This window comes from Rhinopithecus roxellana, chromosome 16, assembly GCF_007565055.1.
Source record: "Rhinopithecus roxellana isolate Shanxi Qingling chromosome 16, ASM756505v1, whole genome shotgun sequence".
NCBI lineage: Eukaryota > Metazoa > Chordata > Mammalia > Primates > Cercopithecidae > Rhinopithecus > Rhinopithecus roxellana.
The window spans coordinates 104,338,454-104,355,805 of NC_044564.1; the positions used below are offsets into that span (position 1 = coordinate 104,338,454).

At 42.6% G+C, this 17,352-nt stretch overlaps 1 pseudogene across 1 annotated transcript; it reads right to left on the minus strand.

Moving 5' to 3' along the window:
* Positions 1–15,293: 15,293 nt before the first annotated feature.
* On the minus strand, positions 15,294–15,835 carry LOC104654213 (annotated as a pseudogene). Its single transcript, XR_746798.2, has one exon. The product of XR_746798.2 is annotated as a cytochrome c oxidase assembly factor 3 homolog, mitochondrial pseudogene (transcript).
* Positions 15,836–17,352: the final 1,517 nt, after the last annotated feature.

The following is a 17,352-nucleotide window of genomic DNA, read 5'->3' on the forward strand; positions in this document are numbered from 1 at the left end:
CCTGACGTTCACCAGTATTTGAAGAATGAGGAAAAGGAAGAGGACTCCACAAAATGAGTGATAAAATAAGTTAGAAAAGTCTTTGGAAAACCAGGAAGTGTGGCATCATAGAAGCCAAGGGAAGACTGTTTCAAGAAGAGGAGAAAGGTGACCGGTAATACAGGCTGTAGAGAATTGATGAGGCAGGCTCTTGAGTAACTGAGGCAATTGGACTCCTGACATTCTGTATTCTCCCTTATACTCTCTATAACGTGAATCTCTGGGCAATGGGTGTCCCAAATAACTGTCAAAATCAATGCCGATGTTATCAATGAATAACATGGAATTTTACTGAAGGTTTTGTGGGAGAGATAAAGGGGTAATTGCACACTACTGAAGAAAACTTGATAGAAATATTTTTTTACCCATCTCTGTTCTTTCTCCAAAATTTCTCTTCCTTTATCTCCTTTCTGCCTCTTCTATATGCATACACCCCTTTCTCCAGCTTCCTCAATACCACTACCTCCTAATATTTTATCTCTTTTCTTATTTTGTTCTCTCTCTCTTTTGTACTTTGTTCTAAGGGGTCATTAATAATTAATAATTTATTTATTAACAATAACAATTATATTTAGTAACCCAGAAGTTCATCGCTAACTAGACCAACAACAATTTTAATGTAGTAGTAGGGGTAGAGGGCAGGTTATAGTTGTTGAGAATAAACTAGACTTCTTATTAAACATGTTAGGCCAGGCACGGTGGCTCACGCCTGTAATCCCAGCACTTTGGGAGGCTGAGGTGGGTGGATCACCAGAGGTCAGGAGTTCAAGACCAGCCTGACCAACATGAAGAAACCTCATCTCTACTAAAAATACAAAATTAGCCAGGCGTGGTGGTGTGTGCCTGTAATCCCAGCTACTCGGGAGGCTGAGGCAGGAGAATCGCTTGAACCCAGGAGGTGGAGGTTGTGGTGAACTGAGATCACGCCATTGCACTCTAGCCTAGGCAACAAGAGCAAAACTCCGTCTCGAAAAAAAAAAAGAAAGAAAAGAAAAAAAGTTGGATTAAACATTTATTTTCTTTCCCTCTTCAAATGATAATGGTGGCTTCCATGGAAATGTACTTTTCAGAGCTTCTGCTCTAGAGAGTATAAGTCACCAGTGGCTTTAGCTGCTGCCTCTCTAGATTCACTGCACTTAGGTGAAGCGACACTTTCTGTGAGCTGTTTCTGATAGTGCATGGTGGGACTACTAATGCAAGCCCATTACTGTGAGACACAAGATTCCTCCAGTGAATGATGTTGGCCTGAAGCCTTCCCATTTGCCTGTCAACTTTTCCTTGGAACTGTAAGATAGTCCTAAACTCTTCCTACCCAGTCCTGATTTCTTCCTTTCTCCCTTCTGCAGGCATCCGACCTGCATTGCAGTCAGAGGCTGTCCTGCTTTCCCTTCCCCCAAATACATTTCTTATATATCTAATCCAAACATGGCATCTGCTTTTCAAAAGACTCAAACTAACACAGCAGTACAATTAAAAAGGCAAAAATTCATAAGGAAAAAGAGATAAGATGACCACAAGAGAGATATGTCAACAAAATTCTGGAAGATGAAAAGTTGGTGGATAAAGGTAACAGACTTGGAGAAAAGAAAGGTGGAGACTAGGAGCTGGCAGAGGGGCCAGTCAACAAGAAGGAAGCTGATTTGTGTGGCAGAATCTCCAAAAGACTCAAGAATTAGAGACAGGAAGCCCTGGTGAGCAGCTGAACATAGGAAGAAGATTGGTCAAAAAGTCTGCGTGAAGGGCAATAAATCACCCAGTTTCTCCCTTCATTACAAAAATCCAAATGAATTACTTCTCCCCCTACCCGGTAAAAAGGCCAGAGATGCCCATCTTGGGAATACCAGACCAGGGAGAGGGGGATTAACAGCAAGTATATAAACTGGTAAGAATGACTTCCCCAATTCCTAGTAACTAGCAGCTCTCTCCTTATGAGAGGTTCTCAGAATGTCAATAGCCAAGCTTTTATCTCCCCAGATAGGAGATTAAAGAATTGTTTTTCAGAGAAACTGGTCTATCCCAAATAAAATAACTAGAGATAGCATTATATGGAATCCCCCAAATGCAATCCTAGAGCTAGGTCCAATCATATAGTAAAATCCACCAGTTCATACACTGACCCTCTGAAAGAAACAAATAGACAAACAAAACATAAAAGCAACTCAAGAGAAAAGAGAGTAAGCAAGAAAATGCGAAGATCAGTAATCCAAATGTGATTAAAAGCAACATCCGGAATAAGAGCCAAAGAAAAAAAGTGGGGTGGGGTGGGGTGGGAAATAAGAGGAAGAAGAAGGACAAGGAGATGAAGGAGAAGAAAAGGGGGTATTATCAAATAGAAGAAAATGCTCCAGAATTGAAGTTCATGTTTCCAAAATAAAAGGTCTCACTGAGTGTCCAACACAGTGAATGAAGAATGACCTACACCCAGGCAAACTACTGTGAAATTTCAAAACACTGAATTAAAGAGATTTAAAAATCTTCCAGTGAAAGGAGAAGTAACAAGAAACCAATCATGTGCAAAGCACTTAGAACTGGAATGCCATTTAACATCTCAATAGCAACCCTAGACATTAGAAGACCATGAAGCAGTATCTTTGAAATTCCTAGGGAAACTGCTTTCCAACCTTAAATCCTCTACTCAAACTACCAGTAACATATGAGATTGGAATAAAGATATATAAGATCTTGAAAAATTTATTTCCAATGTTAACTTTCTCAAGAAGCTACTGGAGGATGTGCTCCACGGAAAAGAGAGTAAACCAAGAAAGACTAAGGTTGTTTTCAGGGAGATAGAGAGTGACCCACAACAGGAGAGACTTGAGTCTCTGTAATTAGAGGCCTCCAATAATCAACTTACCACAAGATACATCAGAGTCCCCCATCTGCTACCACTGATTCTTTTCCAACCCTACCTCTTGTCTGGTTCCAGCACTGCAAATTAGAGACCCTAATATTATGTAACTCTTATTGTCTAAATTCCTTTCTACCACTAATTCACTATTATAATAACCTGCAATTATTTCTTTCATTAATTTTTTCATTCACTCATTCACTGAGAGTATACTATAGTACAGTTGAATTTTCACAGAAACTATGGGAAAATAGGTATAGTCAAATTACTGTTGTAAACCATTTAAATCGCTGTTAAAACCAAGCTCTTGTAAGCTCAAAGGAAAAAACTTACCTTGTGTTTCTCTTTGCATTTTTGTTAAGCCTCCTTTTTCCATGAAGTAGTGGAGGCCAAGGTCTAATTTGAAAGAGGAACAGAGAGAGCGTAGGTAGGTAAAGGGATTTCTCCCTCTTTGAATTTTGCATAAAGTATGTGCAGTGTGGGACCCTCTGAATGTTCCAAAGCCCTAAAAAGTAGAAAACAATAAAATATGGCCTCTTTCTTCCAAGGAAATGACCAGGAAGCCAATACTTTTAATTTCCTAAGGTTTATATTTCTGAAATCTTAGCATTATCATTTATGTTCTGTACTTTTAAGTGCAGCATGTCTTTACCTTCAACCTGCTTTGAGTTTTGACAGGCTGAGTTATAGGAGGCCCAATTACTTAGCAATACTGGGGTCTACACATGGGTTTCATCATTTTGATGTGTATTCAAGATACTGTTGGCACTTGCAGGGTAACAGCAGATGCAGATGAAGCTCTGCTTCTCTCACCTCTGCCACCCATGCTCACTGGCAGCAGTTGCAGGCAGTTTCGAGAACATGGGCAGCTTCCCACCTTGCACACCTGCAACTCTGTTTTTCTCTGCCTAGGGGCTTTCTTGGCACCATGAGGAGCTGACAAGGCCTCAAACAGGATCAGTCCAGGAGTGCAGGGGGATTGGCACCTGGGGGGAAATTCACAACCAATGGGAGATGGAAATCAGTGGATACATCCTCAGTCTTCCTCTTCTTTCATGGCATGATGCTTAGCAGAGCTTACCTTGTTTTTGCATGACTTGAACTTGGCCTACCCTGAGAGTGAGTGTCTCCTTAGGTTTTTCTCCCTAGGCACCTCACTCACTCTACCCTAGTCCTGGCTCTGATTCTGAGGCAATTTCCTCATAGTTTCTGGGAGGAGGGTCCTGAGCGGAACCCCAAGAGCCCACAGTTCAATACTCTACTTATTAACATGCCTGTCAGAGTCCATTCAGGCTGCTAAAATAAAATACCAGAGACTGGGTAATTTATAAACTATGTATTGAAAAAATAAATTTTGTACAGTTCTGGAGGCTAGGAAGTTCAAGTTCAAGGTGCTGACAGGTTTAGTTTCTGGTGGGGGCTGCCCTCTGTCCCCAAGATGGTACCTTGAATGCTGCGGTCGTGGGAGGAAGGAACACTGTGTTCTCACGCGGCAGAAGACAGGATAAAAAGGATCAAACTCCCTCTGTCAAGCCCTTTTATAACAGCATTAATCAACTCATGAGGGCAGAGCCTTCATGATCTAAACACTTCCCAAAAGGCTCACCTCCCAACAGTGTTGCATGGGGGATTAAGCTTCCAACACATTAATCTTGGGGAACACATTCAGACCACAGCAACATCCTTTTCTGGTGTTTCTTCTTATCTCACTCTCTGCTTCCTTGCTGGTGCGTCCTTCAAATACAACACCCATACCCAATTCCTTCTCAGCTCCTGCTTCTGGGGGGACCCAAGCTAAGGCAGGCATTGCTTAGAAATGATGCCTACCCCCCCCACACACACACCCCCAACACACACACAAGTGATTTATTTAAGCTTCTTATCCATTTATGATATGATTTCAACAGCTATAGGGACTTATCTTCTTGAAGACAGAGCTAGGACTCAGATACTTCTGGTGCTCAAGTTAGGCAACTACATTCTTCCAAAGGCCTCTTTGTACAAGTTCAAACACATTCGTGTGCACTTTTTCTGTTTTGGTGACTGGGGAAGAAGGCGTTGTTTTTACTGGTGTGTGTGTTTGTGTGTGTGTGTGTGTGTGTGTGTGTGTGTGTATGCAGAGGCATTTGGGGAAGTATGGGGGAGATAAAGAGTATGGAAGGACAGGAAGGCAAGGTCTCACAGCTGAGGGTCTGGTTGTGAGTCCCTGTGGGAATGGCACCAGGGTGAGTAGCTGAGAAGCTGAATTCATGAAAAATTGGGGAGGCTTGCGATACACACAGTCCTGCTTCAGGACCAGCGTGGTCAAAGGCATGTGGCTGATGCAAGCCCTATGCCCTCCTTTCCACTGTGGCCCCAGCCCCAGTCCCCAGGCCATAGGGCTCATTCTGGCTCAGAGACTGGGCAGCAGAAATGTCTGCAGAACTCGATGGCAAATCAGGGAAGACTCAGTGGAGCTGCACTACCTGCAGGGCACAGCAGGTCTAAGAGAGTCTGCATCTTCCATAAGGGGCTGTGGGGCTACAGATAGTGCCTGGGCAGGACAAAGCAGAAGACCGTGGGTAGGGAAGCCTTTGGGAGGGGGATAAATTCTTGAATAAGCAGGTAAAGCTACATAGCTGACAAAGGTTAGGAGATTTTCATAATGCGACCTAATTTTTAGGCACAGGCAGGTGAAACCTGAGCTATTCAACTATGCAATGTTTGCTATAAATATGCTGGCATCTTTATGACTTAATCATCCTGTCTGCAGACTGCCTGGCAGTCAAATGTCCTAGACTCTACCTCTGTCACTGACAATGACCTTGGGCAAATCACTAGACTGCTCCGTGCCTCAGTTTCCCTCACCTTTTGTATGTCCTCTGATATAATCTGGCTGTGTCCCCACCCAAATCTCATCTTGAATAGTAGCTCCCATAATTCCCACATGTTGTTGGAGGGACTCAGTGGGAGATAATTGAATCATGGAGGTGGTTTCCCCCAGACTGTTCTCGTGGTAGTGAATAAGTCTCACAAGATCTACTGGTTTTACAAGGGGAAACCCCTTTCACTTGGTTCTCATTCTCTCTTACCAACACCGTGTAAGACTTAACCTTTGAGGCTGGGTTGCAGTGGCTCACGTCTGTAATCCCAGCGCTTTGGGTGGCTGAGGTAGGTGGATCACGAAGTCAGGAAATGGAGACCATCCTGGCCAACATGGTGAAACCCTGTCTCTACTAAAAATACAAAAATTAGCAGGGTATGGTTGTGGGTGCCTGTAGTCTCAGCTACTCAGGATCCTGAGGCAGGAAAATTGCTTGAACCTGGGAGGCAGAGCTTGCAGTGAGCCGAGATGGCGCCATTGCACTCCAGCCTGGGTGACAGAGCCAGACTCTGTCTCAAAAATAAAATAAAATAAAATAAAATAAAATAAAATAAAATAAAATAAAATAAATAAAACAAAATAAAATAAATAGATGCCTTTGGCCTTCTGCCATGATTGTGAGGCCTCCCCAGCCACATGGAACTGTGAGTCCATTAAATCTCTTTTTCTGTATAAATCACTGAGTCATGGGTATGTCTTTATCAGCAGTGTGAAAACGGACTAATACATGCTCACTGGGCAAGTGAAGCTAAGGCTTTTCCTTTTTTTTTTTTTTTTTAAAAGACAGAGTCTCACTCTATCACCCAGGCTGGAGTGCAGTGGCATGATCTTGGCTCACTGCAACCTCTAACTCCCAGGTTCAAGCGATTCTCATGCCTCAGCTTCCCGAGTAGCTGGAACTACCTCCAGCTAATTTTTGTATTTTTAGCAGAGACGGCATCTCACCATGTTGGCCAGGCTGGTCTCGAACTCCTGGCCTCAAGTGATCCAGCCGCTGTGGCCTCCCAAAGTGCTCAGATTATAGGCGTGAGCCACGGTGCCCAGCCCTAAGGTTCTTTTTAATATTAAGGTGACCAGAATTCTTTCACCAAAAAAGTGCTGCTGGATGCACTGAGGTTTAGAGAATGTCCCATTATTTGGTTCCTGCCCTTAGACTTCAGAAGTGACCTGTGGGTCTGGGATCACCTTTTTCTTTTTTTTTTGAAATGGAGTTTCACTCTTCTCACCAGGCACAATCTTGGCTCACTGCAACCTCTGCCTTCTGGGTTCAAGTGATTCTCCTACCTCAGTCCCCCGAGTAGCTAGGATTACAGGCATGAGCCACCATGCCCAGATAATGTTTTTTTTTTTATTATTACTAGAGATGGGATTTTGCCATGTTGGCCAGGCTGGTCTTGAACTCCTGACATCAGATGATCTACCCTCCTGGACCTCCCAAAGTGCTGGGATTATGGGCGTGAGCCATCATGCCTGGCCAGAAAGAAAATGTTTGTACAGTTGTACGACGTATTTGTTTTAAGCTAAGTGTTATTATGAATGAATCAGGTGGGGTGTAGTGGCTCATGCTTGTAATCCCAGCACTTTGGGAGGCCGAGGATGGAGGATAGCTTGAGTCCAAAGTTTGAGACCAGCCTGAACAACATTGTGAGACCTTGTCTCTACAAAATATAAACAAAATTATCCATGCATGGTGGTACATGCCTATAGTGCTAGCAACTCAGGAGACTGAGGTGAAAGGATTGCTTGAACTCAAGAGGTTGAAGCTGCAATGAGCTATAATTGTACCACTGCATTTCGGCCTAGGTGACCCTGCCTCAAAAAATAATAATAAAGGCTGGGCGTGGTGGCTCACGCCTATAATCCCAGCACTTTGGGAGGCCAAGGTGGGCAGATCAGTTGAAGTCAGGAGTTTGAGACCAGTCTGGCCAACATGGTGAGACCCCATCGCTACTAAAAATACAAAAAATTAGCTGGTCGTGGTGGTGTGTGCCTGTAATCCCAGCTACTCAGGAAGCTCAGGTGGGAGGATTGCTTGAACCTGGGAGGCAGAGGTTGCAGTGAGCCAAGATAGTGCCACTGCATTCCAGCCTGGGCAAAAAATAATAAATAAATACATACATAAATAAATACGTTTGAAAATTTAAAATGTTTATAAAGTTTAAAAGTTACAGTGAGCTAAGATTTAGTATTAAAGAATTTTTTTATAAATGTAGTATAGTGTAACTGTACAGTGTTAATAAAGTCTACAGTAGTGTACAGTGACATCCTAGGCCCTCACATTCACTCACCACTCACTCACTGACTCACCCAGAGCAACTTCCAGCCCTGCAAGCTCCATTCATGGTAAGTGTCCTATACAGGTGTGCCATTTAAAAAATCTTTTAGGCCGGGCGTGGTGGCTCACACCTGTAATTGCAGCACTTTGGGAGGCCGAGGCAGGCGGATCATGAGCTCAGGAGATAGAGACTATCCTGGCTAACATAGTGAAACCCCATCTCCACTAAAAATATAAAAAATTAGCCAGACGTGGTGGTGGGCACCTGTAGTCTCAGCTACTCAGGAGGCTGAGGCAGGAGAATGGCATGAACCCAGGAGGCGGTGCTTGCTGTGAGCTGAGATCACACCACTGCACTCCAGCCTGGGCAACAGAGCAAGACTCCGTCTCAAAAAAAAAAAAAAATCTTTTATACTGTATTCTTATTGTACATTTTCTATGTTTAGATACACAAATACCACTGTATTATGATTGCCTACTGTATTCAGTACAGTAACATGCTATACGGTTATGTAGCCTAGGAACAATAGGCTACATTGTACAGTCTAGGGATGTGGTATACTATACTATCTAGGTTTGTGTAAGTTTATTTTATGATGTTTGCATGATGACAGTCACCTAAGGACTCATAGAATATATTTGTAGTTAAGCAATGCATGACTCTATTGACTCATGAATCCTTACCACAAACCTATGTGGCAATACTATTGTTACCCTCATTTTATAAATGATAAAACTGAGGCACAGAGACAGTAAATAACGTGATCAGGGTCATTCAGCTACTCAGGGGTCAAGGCTGGGATTTAAAACCAGATCACTTGGTTTCAGAGTGTTCACACTTACCTACTACAGTGTCTCAAGAGCGAGGATGTTTTGGTTCACTTGACAAAAGAAGATAGGGACCTTTTTCATTATAAGCCTGTATCAGGCTAAAATAGAAGGGAAGCAGACACAGTGAATCCAGGCCTTCTAGCATGGCTCCTCAGCCCTTTCTGAGCTGGCCTGGGACAGCCTTCCTACCTCACTGATGCCATTTCCTACTGAGCGACTTTCCTGGACTCCAGCCCCAGTAAGTGACTTTGCCTGCACCCACCTTGTTTTGCCTGCTCCCTGTGCTTTTATGCATTTACCCATCCACCCTGGAAAGCTCTTCTAACCTTTGAATGGGTAAAGGCATAAAGGCACGCTGGAGAAATCCTCAGCTCAGGGCTGGGCGCGGTGGCTCACGCCTGTAATCCCAGCACTTTGGGAGGCCGAGATGGGTAGATCACCTGAGGTTGGGAGTTGGAGACCAGCCTGACCAATATGGAGAAACCCCTGTCTCTACTAAAAATACAAAATTAGCTGGGTGTGATGGCGCATGCCTGTAATCCCCCAGCTACTCAGGAGGCTGAGGCAGGAGAATTGCTTGAACCTGGGAGGCAGAGGTTGCAGTGAGCCAAGATTGCACCACTGCACTCCAGCCTGGGCAACAGAAGGATACTCTGTCTCAAAAAAAAAAAAAAAAAAAAAAAAAAAAAAAAAAAAAAAAGAAACCCTCAGCTCAGTTGTGAACTCCTCTATGAAACTTTCTCAGACTTTTCAGGCTGAGTCGTCGCTCATTTTTGCTTCCTCAGTTCCTGGCTTCTACCTTCATCATAGCTTGTTTCATGTAATATTAATTCTTCCTTTCTTTCTCCCTTTTCTAATCTGTGAGCTACTTCAAAGCATGGGTAGGACCTAGCACAGTGTATGGGACATGGGTGGTATCCCATAAGTGTTTACTGAAAAAAATGCCTAAAGCAATTGTTAACATCATCAGATAGATAATTATGGGCATTCAGAGATTCTGTCTTCAAGCTTATATAAAGAACTTTATTTTTAGCTCTAATTATCCTAATAATTTTCTCATTGCTTTCACTTATTGTAGCTTGTGGATAAATTGTTGACTTTTTATAAACATTTCACTATTTGACAATGATGATACTAAAATATGAATTAGGCCGGGCGCGGTGGCTCAAGCCTGTAATCCCAGCACTTTGGGAGGCCGAGATGGGCGGATCACGAGGTCAGGAGATCGAGACCACCCTGGCTAACGTGGTAAAACCCCCGTCTCTACTAAAAAAAAATACAAAAAACTAGCCGGGCGAGGTGGCGGGCGCCTGTAGTCCCAGCTACTCGGGAGGCTGAGGCGAGAATGGCGTAAACCCGGGAGGCGGAGCTTGCAGTGAGCTGAGATCCGGCCACTGCACTTCAGCCCGGGCGACAGAGCGAGACTCCGTCTCAAAAATAAATAAATAAATAAAATAAAATAAAATATGAATTAAGCAACCATTCTAAAGATAATGATGATGATAACATATACGCTGGTAACATCTTTATTTTCAGGCCCAATCATGGAATCCTCTGTTTCCATTCTACTACGTAGGCAAGTATGCAGGTAGAACTTGTGAGAGGATATGGTTTTTGTTTCCATCTTGGATATGACAGGCACTTGGAATTTTTGACATAAATGACGAACATCCGGGATTCTTAAACAATCTTTAAGAATGGAATGCCTTAAAAGCTGGGTGCAGTGGCTCACACTTACAATCCCAGCACTTTGGGAGGCTGAGGCAAGTGGATCACTTGAGGTCAGGAGTTCGAGACCAGCCTGACCAACATGGTGAAACCCCATCTCTACTACAAATACAAAAATTAGCCAGGTGTGGTGGCAGGCGCCTGTAATCCCAGCTACTTGGGAGGCTGAGGCAGGAGAATTTCTTGAACTCGGGAGGCCTTGGAGATTGCATTGAGCTGAGACTGTGCCATTGAACTCCAGTCTGGGCAACAAGAGTGAAACTCCATCTCCAAAAAAAAAAAAAAAAAAAAAAAAAAGGAATGCCTTTGGGAATTATTTATTTATAATTTATTTATAACATATAGACAAACCATTAGTTGATTTTACTAAAGAGATACAACTAATTGGCTGGGCGCAGTGTCTCACGCCTGTAATCCCAGCACTTTGGGAGGTGGAGGCCGGTGGATCACGAGGTCAGGAGATTGAGACCATCCTGGCTAACACGATGAAACTCTGTCTCTACTAAAAATATATATATATATATATATATATATATATATATATATATATATATATATACACAAAAAATTAGCCAGGTGTGGTGGCGGGCCCCTGTAGTCCCAGCTGCTACGGAGGTTGAGGCAGGAGAATGGCGTGAACTAAGCAGAGGTTTCCCTAAAAGTAATCTTCAGGATAAAGGCAGAGGAAGAGGCTCCATGACTGGGATTGGTGTTGAGGAGAACCAGAGAAGCAAACTACAGAAAAAAGATTAATATGCAAGAGAGTAAACAGCACAAAGGAAAAGCACCCAGTCAGGAAACACTACGTGTGAGAAAGGCATCTGTAAGGATGTTCTACAAAGCAAATGCTTGGATATTAATTCATTGCAGCAGGAGATGGTAAGCCCCATGACAGGAAAGGAGAAAAGATCAAAGAAGTCGAGGGCTCTGAGGCACTGACCCAGGTATCCTTGACTACGCCAGCAACTGTTTAGGGGGAGATTTGAGCTATACTTGTAGCAAAGGCAAAATCTGTAATTAGTTGTAATTCTTTTTTTTTTTTTTTTTTTTTTTTGAGATGGTGTTTCACTTTGTCCCCCAGGCTGGAGTGCCGTGGCCGATCTCGGCTGACTGCAAGCTCCGCCTCCTGGGTTTAAGTGATTCTCCTGCCTCAGCCTCCCAAGTAACTGGGACTATAGGCATGCACCACCATGCCCAGGTAATTTTTGTGTTTTTATTACAGACCAGGTTTCGCCATGTTGACCAAGCTGGTCTCAAGCTCCTGACCTCAAGTGATCCGCCCGCCTCGGCCTCCCAAAGCCCTGGGATTATAGGCGTGAACCACCACGCCTGGCCTAAAGAGATGTAATTCTTAGCAAAGTTTCACCAGGGAGTCTCTCCTCCCTCCCACCCCATCCTTCCCAAAAAGAATCAGGACAGTGTCTCTCCTACCCCTGCTGTGTCTCTGACTTTTTACTTTAAATCTCAGCAGAATATTTTACTTAATGTTTTGATGTGGTTGTATACAATCATCTCTGCTGACAAGGAAACACTTTTTGAAAAAAGTTTTCATTATCAAACAGTAAGTACAGCTGACTCCGGTAACCTTTAACCCATTTCTGAGTCTCTCCTCACTGGACTCGGGCAGAGGGGATTGGTACTAATAAAGTCAAATGCTTAATAATTTATGAAAGTGTTTGAAGAAATTTGAGGTTGAGTATTTCTATCATCTTGAAATGGAGAAGGAATCTGTAAACAGCAAAGCCAGAAGCCCTAAAGGAAAAGATTTATAGATTAAAATAAGATTGCAATCTGGTAAAAATATTTGCAACATATGTAACAGTGAGAAAGTTGAAACACTTGGTTTAGCAAGAGCTTTTAACAAATAAATAAGAAAAGAATAAACATTGGATTTTAAACACCGATAAACATGAAAATATGTTCAAATCTTTATTTAATCCATGTTGATTATTTTTCAGTATAATCAAAGAAAATATAAATCAAAACAATAATACATTATAGTGGGCATAAGTTAAAGACTGATAAGACTGTTGACAAAGGGATGAAAAAGTCGGCTTGCTTATACCTATATATATCTATTAGGATGGCTACAGTAAAAAATACTGAAAATATCAAGTGCTGGAAAGGATATGGAGCAATTGGAACCCTCAGACATTGCTAATGAGAATACAAAATGGTACAGCCACCCTGGGGAACAGTTTAGCAGTTTCTTGTAAAGTTAAACATGTGCTTACCATATGACTCAGCAATTTCACTCCTGGGTATTATGCTAGGAAAAGGAAAATTTATACTTGCACACAAAAAACTTGTAAGTGAATCTTTATAGCAGCTCTATTCATAACTGCCAAAAACTGAGAGAAAATGTCCTTTAATGTGTGAATGGATAAACCAACAGTGCAACAACCATGTAATGAAATACTACTTAGCAATAACAATAATAATAATAAAAACCCCAGAACTATTAATGTATGCAACAAATATGGATAAATCTCAAAAGCATTATGCGGAGTAAAAAAAGTCAGTCTGAAGGATTTAATACTCTAGGATTCCATTTATATAACATTATTGAAACGACAACATTATGGGGACAGAGAATAGTTCAATGGTTGCCAGGGATTTAGGTGTGTGGAGAGGGTGTGGCTGTAAAGGGCATGGAAGAGAGATTTTTTGGCAGATGAAACGGATCTGTATCCTGATTATGGTCATGGTAACACAAATCTATACATGTGTTATACTGTATACCAAAAGAGAGAAAGTCATTTTTACTCTCCGAAAATGAAAAAAAAAGCCTGGGCATTCTAACACCTAGTTCATGAGAGTACACATTGATGCCAACTTTTATGGTGGGCAATTTTGCTATGTGTGTCAATATGCAAAGTTTATCTGTTCTATTATTCAGCAATCCCAGTTTTGCAAAACAATGCTAAAGAATCTTTGGGGGCCAGGTGTGGTGATTCACACCTGAAATCTCAGCGCTTTGGGAGGCCAAGGTGGGTGGATCACCTGAGATCAGGAGTTTGAGACCAGCCTGACCAACATTGGGCAACCCCGTCTCTACTGAAAATACAAAAATTAGCCGGGCATGGTGGTGCACGCCTGTCGTCCTAGCTACTCGGGAGGCTGAGGCAGGAAAATCACCTGAACCCAGGAGGCAGAGGTTGTAGTGAGCTGAGATCATGCCACCGTGCTCTAGCCTGGGCAACAGAGTGAGACTCCATCTCAAAAAAAAAAAAAAAAAAAAAAAAAATCTTTGTGTATGTATGCAAAGAGAATACAAAGATGATCATGGCTGCATTTTTTAAATGACTATAAAGAAGAGGTACAACCAGCCAGGTGAAGTGGTGTGCACCTGTGGTGTCCCAGCTACTTGGGAGGGTAAGGTGAGAGGAACACTTGAGTCCAGGAGTTTCAGGCCAGGCTGGGCAACATAGTGAGACCCCTGTCCCCAAAACAAAACAAAACAAAACACCAGAATGTCTATCTGTAGGAATTTCTTTTCAAGTCGTGATACACAGGTACAGTGAAATATTATACATTCATTTAAAATGATGATAAAATCTGTATTTGTTTACATGAAAAATTGTCCACTATAATGTAGTGAAAATAATAGATTACAAATAATATATATGGAATAAACTTGTTTAGAAACAATTTCTAGAAGGAGGTACAATGGACAGAATTATCTCTGGGAAGTGGGTTTATAATGATTCTCATTTTCTTCCTGGTATCTTTTTTATAGTCTTTCTACTTTTGTTATGTCTGGACATTTGATTATGAGCATGTATTACAGATATATTTTAAAAATTTATTTTAATTTTTACAAAAACTCATGTAAAGCTTGAGGGTTCGTATTTTAGACCGTGTTAAAATTTTCCTGGATCAAAACAGATTTATTCAAATATTTTGTACCCCATCCTCCAAAGTTTCCTGCCAAAATACACTACAAAAGAGAGCATTTAGCTGCATATTTTTTGAACTGCTAAGATCAACAATATTATTTGCATAGCTTAAATTTTTACCCTCCAGTATGTGTGGGTTACAAACACTCTTCCACATTTTTGAGGCATTGCTTTTGATATTTAAAATGTAAATTCAGCCAGGCACGGTGGCTAACGCCTGTAATCCCAGCATTTTGGGACGCTGAGGAGAGCGGATCACTTAAGGTCAGGAGTTTGAGACCAGCCTGGCCAACATGGTGAAACCCTGTCTCTATTAAAACTACAAAAATTAGCCGGGTGTGGTGGCAGGCACCTGTAATCCCAGCTACTCAGGAGGCTGAAGCAGGAGAATTGCTTGAATCCGGGAGGCAGAGGTTGCAGTGAGCTAAGATCATGCCACTGCACTCTAGCCTGGGCAACAGAGCGAGGCTCTGTCTAAAAAAAAAAAAAAAAATACCTCAAATAATGTACCTTATTTAGCATAAAGCATAATTATTTTTATATGGTGATTGGGAGGATGAAATGGAAAGGTTATTTATTACTAACTTTAGAAATTATGTCTTGATAGATTGATGGTTGATTTAAATATAACTTCTTGTCAAGCATCTGTTTTTAGAATCAAATTACTGTGACTCTGCAGTTTCCTTGAAATCTCACATTTCTGTTTGCCTTTGCATGGTTTTAAGAAAATGAGGAGTGTGAAACTTCAAACTTCGTTTTCATTGTATTACATTTTTTATTTTTATTTTATTTTATTTTATTTTATTTTTTGCAGTGGGCAAAGTTCTGTTCTTTTGACAGTAGCCAAATGCTTAAGTCCCTGGTTTCTTGGGATCAATCATGGCCCAAGGTTAGTAAGAAGGCCAACAATGTTGTGAGCAGGATTCAATTTGTACAGGGTCATGGGGCATCATCCACCATGTGAAGGGGCTCCAGCAGGTTGGACATGATCAATACCCATCCAGACTAGGATCCTGATGCCCTTGCCAGAGCTCGGGTTCGGGCAGCTTTGGCCTCGTCTTCTAGCGCATCTAGGAAACGCTCCTGGGAAATCGAGTAGAAGGTGTAACCATAAATAGCTAACACCAGGGCCCCGATGCCTAGGCCGGTCACGATGTTCCGGGTCCGCCGCTGCGGTAGGACCTTCTGCCACTGGGCAAGCTGCGCCCGCCGCATGGAATACAGTTGCTCGGGTGTCAGCTTCTCCCGCGTCGGGTCGATACGCTGAGCGAACGGGGCCTCTCCACGCTTAGCATCCAGAGGGTCACCAGCTCCCGAAGCCGCCATGTCGCCGCTCCTCTCTTCGCGTTGCCGCCGCGCAGGGCTCGCTGGGAACAGCAGTCCTGGGCCACTGCAGTGGACTCCGTATTACATTTTTTAATGACACACTGATCATTTCCTAGAAATATAAGGTGACAAATATTTCACAGAAATATAAGGTGCTATTATCTCATTGAATCTTAGGTCACTCAAAATTCTTTCTCTCCCACACACTGAAGATTCATTTGGAAATGCTTTTGTCTTATTGTGCACCCCCAGTGAAGGGGTAGTGTTTCTCATTTTGCTTCCTTTGTTTGTCTACAGGGTTCCATTCAATAAACAAAGGCACTTGGTAGCCGGGCGAGGTGGCGGGCGCCTGTAGTCCCAGCTACTCCGGAGGCTGAGGCAGGAGAATAGCGTGAACCCGGGAGGCGGAGCTTGCAGTGAGCTGAGATCCGGCCACTGCACTCCAGCCTGGGCGAGAGAGCAAGACTCCGTCTCAAAAAAAAAAAAAAAAAAAAAAAAAAAAAAAAAAAAAAACAAAGGCACTTGGGTCAAACTTTAGGCTCTCATGGGTTTGGATGTAATCTTTGGTCTCATTTTCAGTTACCAACAGAGTGTTGCCTCTGATTTCTTTGACTCTTCCCTGCTGAATTTACTATGCCTTTGATATTGGTGAAGCGTGAGATTTTTGAGGAGTACTGTTGTTTTTGTTAGGAGTTGTAATGTCTTTCTTTGCTTTGTGATTCAAGTTGTGTTCAGTTACAATCATAAGCATGTGCCTAAAAAAATCAGATACAAACTAGCAAAAGTAGAAACTAAGGGTGACAATCTTTAAGAAAAAATGCAATTTTTGGCCCTGGGTGTGGTGGCTCACACGTGAAATCCTAGCACGTTGGGAGGCCGAGGCAGGCAGATCACTTGAGGTCAGGAGTTCGAGACCAGCCTGGCCAATGTGGTGATACCCAGTCTCTACTAAAAATACAAAAATTAGCTGGGTGTGGTGGTGGGTGCCTGTAATCCCAGCTACTCAGGAGGCTGAGGCAGGAGAATTGCTGGAACCTGGGAGGTGGAGATTGCAGTGAGCCTAGATTGCACCATTGCACTCCAGTCTGGGCAACAAGAGTGAAACTCTATCTCAAAAAACAAGATGTAATTCTTATTACTGTCACAGAAATGAAAATTTAGTTATATAGTATTGTAAAAGGACAATCAGCTAGGTTTAACCTTACCAAGATTTAGGTAATTCACTCCCCACTGCACTTATATTCTCAGCCACTTCCCTCATCACATTTTCAGGGTGCAGTATACACTAGCATCAACTTGTGTAATTGCCTCTACTCCCCATGAACTTCTAGGCCAAGGGGCCACAAGGGGTCAGGCATATAGTATAAAGGAGTAAGGCAGACTGTTGGAGAAAAACAGGGATTAGGCCAGGTGTAGTGGTTCACCCCTGTAATCCCAGCACTTTGGGAGGCTGAGGTGGGTGGATCACGAGGTCAGGAGTTTGAGACCAGCCTGACCAACATGGTGAAACCTGTCTCTACTAAAAAGATGAAAATTAGCCGGG